Raw genomic sequence first — 6,765 nt, forward strand, 5'->3', positions numbered from 1 at the left:
TAACCGAAAAACCCCAGAAATGTACCGGTTATTACGCAGCGAACTTGCGTGATGAGTATCAGCAAGGACCTAAAGAACATTTTGAAAATCTGTCTTGTCTTTTATTTTTCCAAAGTGTTGGAATGTAAGTGGGAAAACTAGTGATATACATTTGGTGTCTGGGTAGTGGGCCTGCTCCTCAACAAATGCAAATGTATACTCTAATGTTCTTATTGGGGACTGTACCATGGCCGAAGCCCATGCCCCATGGATTTGGGGACTGGCCATGGCTACAAGCCATGAGCACTGACCATTGGTCACATTATTAGGATATCGTGGACACTGAGCTAGGATGAAGGGTAGGTGCACTGAATAATAGGGTTGGTTTGGTGGAGCTGCGGTCATGGTTGAGCCTCATGCCGTGGGCAATTCAATGATTTGCATCTGCAGCATGCGCTGCTGATAACGATTGGCATGTATGAGTTGCAAAAAAGTTTTATTATAGGAGGTTTATAGTTCTTTCATATATATTAAAAGAGGAATTAATAACTAATATACATTGATGTAACAGCGTGAAACATTTTCACGTATAAAAACCTATTAAATTGACAGAAAAAAACATTGTTTATGGGACGTTACGGTTAAGATGCATCCCACCCTTGGGACTCGGCCCCAGCAGTTAGCCAGTGGCCTCCCACCTTGACACTTCCCTCCTGGGCTCCCATTAGCACTTGCCCATCCGTAGTGCACCTTATATTTATGCACTTCTCTCACTGCAAAATGAGGGAGTGTTACAAATATAAAAGTAAAAAGGTTACAAGGGCTGTCCTAAGCGATGGTGTGCATGTGTCATCCGGGTTATTTAAATGTGTCCATTATTCCCATTAGCATAATGCTAATGGAAATGTTGGAGAATCTTATTGAGGAACTACTTTACTGAGAAATGTAAAGTAGATGGAGTTTATAAGATTATTTTATTTAGTTCTATTTTGTACCTGTGAAAGGTGGTTCCTAAAGGAACTCTTTTTTTGGTGTTTTTTTAAAAAAGAAATTGGTAGGAGAGGCCATTAAGTAAGGTGGGGGAGGGAAGGGGATCCAACCACAGATAAGGAGGGGAAGGTGCATATAGGGCAAGATGTTGGGTTTGCGTTAAATGTAAGGTCCTTGATTACAGCCTCAAAAGCGCTTTGGGACTGCTCCCCCCCTGCAGAGTGGTGTGTTGCAATATATACAGAGTTTCTGTTGTATATGGATCAACAGTCTCTTTTTTTGGCTTGCAAGGTAGCTGGTAGAATATTCTGCGCCACAGGAGTGGGCCTGTGTGGTAGCAGTAGCGGTTGAGGAAGATGAGGTAGAGGAAAAGAGCCTACTACCGCCTGAGAAAGGAACAGGCTTTCTAAGAGCATCCCGGTGGTTAGATTTTGTGTGGCGTTGCATGGAGGTAGTCCCATAGAAGTACTGGCCAGGTCGTAGGCGACTGAGTTGCACTCAGTGCTTTTACCCTTTGTAGCCTTCGGTACATCCCCAACAGTGGTAAAAAACTGCCACACCCATGATTCTCTCTGGGTGCTGGAGGTAGGCATTTCCTCTCTCATCTTGCTGGTCCTCTTGATTGTTTTGTGCCTGATTGCGCTTTTCCTGCAGTTGTGCTAATATTGCGCTTTCTCCTGTATTGCAGATGGGAAATCAGTAAGAATAGGTCTAGGAGCAGTGAAAGGGTACATTTCCAACTTGAAACTTCCTAGATCAGCTGAAAATACAGTTTCGACTCGTTTGCGAAGCACAGACGCATTCGCGAACACGTCATCACACTGTGCATGGTCACGTTACACTGTCTGAAAAGTCTGCAGTGACGAGAATAGGATACGTGCTAACAAGTTGCAGAAAGTTAATAGAAGTGTTAAAATGTTGCTAAGTGGGAAATGGCACAGTTTGTACTCAACACTTTCTAAATTGGCTGAAAATGCTGATATATTGGGTTAAGTACGATATTAGGACATTGTTGCACATTAGGGTGCGCTAATAACCCATCAAATTCATTGAAAACACTTTGTTAATGGGACGTTATGGTTAAGTTGCACTAATAAAAACCTATGAAATTCAGTGAAAAAATGTTTTTAAAGGGAAATTATGGTTACAAGTAAAAGCAAAACCCCCCAGAAATTGGCCAGTTATAGTAAGCTAAGCAACCATAACTTGCACCACAACCATGCACTATGAAGACGAACACCCAGGACATCAAAGGTGCTCTACCCACCTCGTCTCGCTCCCGAGACCATTCTTTTGGGAAGTATGTAGCACCTGTGCCTGCAGTACACCTAGGAACTTTTGTGAAAACACTCCCTGAAGCTCACAAAAACGTATAACTTTTAACATACACTACTCTGCCCGCTGTGAGAAACCTCAAGGTGCCTCACTTACTAGTTCCCCAGGCATCTATTATCCAGGTGGCGAGGATACACCCATCACTATTGGATCCAGTTCCTGGGGGGTGTACCAGTGTGGGAGGATCACCTGGTTGGGAAGGGGTCAGTCCTTGGGGAGTGAAGTGGGAACTGGAAGCTTGTGCTGACGGTACCCCCTATCTTAAAACACCTTTTCCCCATCCTATCCCATAGGATATTTAGAAGCTTTAACCCCCTCCCCCTTTCCAACACAAACACTTTCACACATCGTGAAAGACGACGGAGTAACACCAGAGTTGTTATCTGACATGTCCCAAAACAAGGGTCAGGCAATTGACAACCACACACACCTGACGGCCCTTCACCTTCCCCACAGGGCTAAAAGGCTGAGCATGAGCGCACACTGGAAGCAAGGCAAAGTGCATTAGGACACAGCTATTTCATGACTGCAGTTCAAACTAAGGAGAAAGGTAGCAAGACCCGAAAGGATGACAAAGAGGGAAACGTTATTGCCCTTTTTGACCCAGACCCGCCAAGCCTCCATGAAAGGAACCATAAGACTGGGAACTAGATGTCAATGGTGTACGAGACCCTCCCACTCTGATAAACAAGGTGGGGAGACACACTTGCTACCGTGGTACCGTCCTTGACTCCAGAGAGAGGAAACGCCAAGGAGTTGAGCAAAGCCGGTGAGTTGGAAGGAGAACCGATAGTAAACCGGCCTGTGTTGAGCAAAGGTTGCAAACAGCAACATGATGAGTTGAAAGTACTTGTGAACAAAGAACTTGTATTTTACAGAACTGTTAAGAAAGAACAGCTGCAGAGTGGTCTGGCGCCACATGGGTGCTCATTCAAATTACTCTGGCTGTTTTTCCCTTTTGTTGAAACTACAGATAACAGGAGGCCATAGGAGCACCTGATGAAAGAGGTCAAAGTGGTCATACAAGGGTTGAGTAAAACCCCTTGTACAGTCAAAAGACACATAGCCAAGAGAAAGCTAGAGGAAGGGATCCCTGCTTTCTGATGAACTGTGAAATTGAGAACCAAGTCAAGGATGGACCTGATGGAGGGATTCTAAGAGAAAGCCTGACTGGGGGCTGGAAAAAGCTAAGGGAAGTAAATTCTGTGAGGTGTTGCAACTAAGTGAACTGTGTTAACACTGGAAAATATGAACTTGGCTGAGGAATGCCCACAAAGGAGAACAAAACGTAACACCTGTAAACCTTGTGTCGACAAGTGTGAACTCGGCTGAGGGATGCCCACAGTGAACAGGTGTCTCAAAGGATATTGAGACTCTTGTGTACTGCAGGTGATAATACTGGGAACGTATACAGGAAGGCCAACATTGCAAAAGGATTGGAGCCCGGTTGAGACAAATCCAAGGGTGAAGGGGAAACCACTCGACGTGAAGAACAAACAAAGGAAATGTTTGTTTTGTTGTTTATAGCAGATCAAGTCCTCTGAGGCAAGAAACTTTGTGTAAAAGAGACTTGGCCACAGAAGGCCCTGATAGTTTGGAAAGAAACTGGAAGCTTGTGCTGACGAAGCCCAGATGTGTGCTGTGCTTGAGAATCCTGCCTTGCCCTGTGCTAAAAACATGGAGAAGGGAGAACCCATTTATACGTGAACACTTTTCTTTTCTGGTGAACATCATCTCATACCATTTTGTGTCTTTGTGCTAAGGATTGGCAATTGTTTTTTGTTTTTTTTAAGTCTAGGCCCTTTTCATTTGACAAGACGCCACTAGGACTGCCTTATTATTTGATGGTCATAGCTTGCTCCCAACTTAGATTTAGGTTTGGATTAGGTGTTTTTCTCATCCATTTATAGAGTTTAATAAACACCCTTGAACTGTGATCACTTGTGTCTGTCTTTACTGTTGCCACCATGAGTTCCTTACACTGCCCCCCAACCCGCTAACATCGAATCCTGCCCGCTGCATCACTTCTAGAGTGGATCGAATCACCAGTGGTGGTCCTGATCGTAGGACCCGTTTGGTAAAGCCTTACTCCCCGAGTTCCGTCCCATCAAAGCTGCAAACCAATACTTTCTCATTCCCACCCACCCCCACTAAACTCACCACCCCCTCCCATCAGTGCCCCCCACCCCCATAGAGCAGGAGAAGTCATTAACATTCGCACTCCCCTGCAATCACCAACTTCATCTCTCAATGAAAGCATCAATGTGTCCCTCGGGCCAGTCTCATCGGTTCCCTTTGCCACCCAGAGTGGGTGTGGAGTTTCTTAAACTTGCGTGACTTGGGAATCTTCAGACTGCCCCTCAACAATTGTGGCTTGTTGTCCCCTCTGTCGTGTCCCCTGGGACGTTAAGCTGATCCCAGGGGTTGTACATGAGTTTGGCAGTCAATCTCTGAATGTCATCTTCAGTGACTAATTCATATGAATACCCTTCATGTTCGAATGAGATTGAATAAGGAAAGCCCCAACGGTATTTTACCCCCTTTTCATTTAGTAAGTGGTCCACACTGCCTCCTCCTTGCCAAAGTCAAAGCGGATAAATCCTGGTAAACAGTTATTTTGGCAGATCCATAGTCAAGGGGGCCCACTTTCCTGGCCCTATCAAGTATCTTCATTTTTTCAGAGAAATAGGGGAATCTGGCCAATATTGTCTGTGGGCCCCTGGCATTCCCTCCTGCAGGGTGTACCCAATCAATTGTGGGTTCATCAATGGCATCCAAGCCGCACAGGAGCCTCAGGACCTCCAATATTGTTAATAATCTATCGCTCTCGGATTTCCCCTTCTTCTCAGGAAACCCAAAGAAACTGAGTTTATTTCTCCACTCCCTATTCTCAGAATCATCCATCTTTAGCTTGACCTTGGTGTCTCTTCTTTCAAGTTCTGATAGATGCATATTGATTGTGTCTTCATTATGTTCAATGATGTTTGATTGCTTTGAAGGCCCTGTACCCTATTGAGTCTATCCTCTGGCCCATTTTGTCCAGCCTCTAGCTCAGTGCTTTACACACACCCCTTATAGCCTCCATAAGCACTGCAATGTCTGCCTCTGTGGATACTGGGTCATCCGCCATAGTCACTGTTCGAGCCGGTTCAATAGGGTCAATGTTCGCAGTAGGGGACTGAAATAGAAATTTCTTTAGCACAGATCTCCAGCTCATCTATAGCCAGCTAAGTAGTGCTCCCCTCGGATCCCCAATGTCTCGCATGAACACCGTTTCCACGTGTTCCGCTTCCCTGAATTCACAGATTTAGAGGACCATCGTTTTTGCTGTGCTCCTCAGCACTTCGTCCAGGTCATGTAAGCCTGTGGGGTCCACCGATTGCAGAACAAAAGCAAAGGCATGACCCTCCCAGGTAACTGTTTATTTTATGCACAGGTGTTTTTTACCTGCCCCCCCAGGGGAGGCAGACTGCCCCTGGAACGAGAATCTGTGGCAATAGCACTGGGGAGAGCGACTTCAGGTCGCAATTGTGAGGGCACTGATAGCGTACAGTTGCAAGGGCTCCCAGTTGATATGTACAACACAGCTCCTGGTCCAGGTTATTCCCCTTGTGCCAAAAGGGGCTTCTCCCTGGCAGCATCTCCCAAAGAACTGGCCTCACTTGATGAGTGCTTGCAAATTCCCGGGTCTGTACTCCTACTTCAGGCAGGGGACCGAGCCATTTGTCTGCGCTCCCCACTGCCGTTGGTTCTCGCTTCCCCCTCCCTTTCCAAAGTCCCAGGAATCTGGGTTATAGCCACACCCTCGGGGGTGTTCAGGACCCAGAGACTTCCACCGCACCCCCTCCACTACCCAGAGACTTCCACCGGACCCCCTCCACCTTCCTCCTATCAATGTGCCCCTTTAAATCTCCACTGATTTTGTCTTTGTGGTGATAAGGGCCTGGGGAATGTAATAGTAATTGCTTCGAAGAGCAGGCCTGCCATGAGCACTCACCACTGGGGTGGTGTACCTCTGTCTTGCTTGGGTCCACGCCCTGGGTAGCATCAAGGGCCACTGCAGAGGGGATCTCCAAATCCTGGCTCTTCTGCAAGCGCCCCCCTCGCCTCCTCTGCCTGCTTCACCCTGAGACCCATGGCTTCAGCATGGCAGGTAAACCACCTTATTTGCCGCACTAATCATGAAGTCCACTGCTGAAGCAGGGCTGCACACAGAGCTGTGGAGTCCCAGAACCTGTTGCTGGCAATACCTTTCACTGTCTGAGTGCATGGGCCCATGTTGCCAGTACTCCTCACTCCTGCATGATCTTGCGTAGTATTTATCTGGTCTTTGCCGCTGGCCGGGCTGTATCTCTCTCCTGCTGTTGCCTGCCACACGGCTTACTCTGCTCCCCGACCTCCGATGGACTCCAAACCTGGAGTGAGTGTGCCCCAGACTTTCCTCTTGTAGGGGTGGGGGGA

Source organism: Ambystoma mexicanum, chromosome 10 (genome assembly GCF_040938575.1).
Source record: "Ambystoma mexicanum isolate Mex_15411 chromosome 10, UKY_AmexF1_1, whole genome shotgun sequence".
NCBI classification, from domain to species: Eukaryota; Metazoa; Chordata; class Amphibia; order Caudata; family Ambystomatidae; genus Ambystoma; species Ambystoma mexicanum.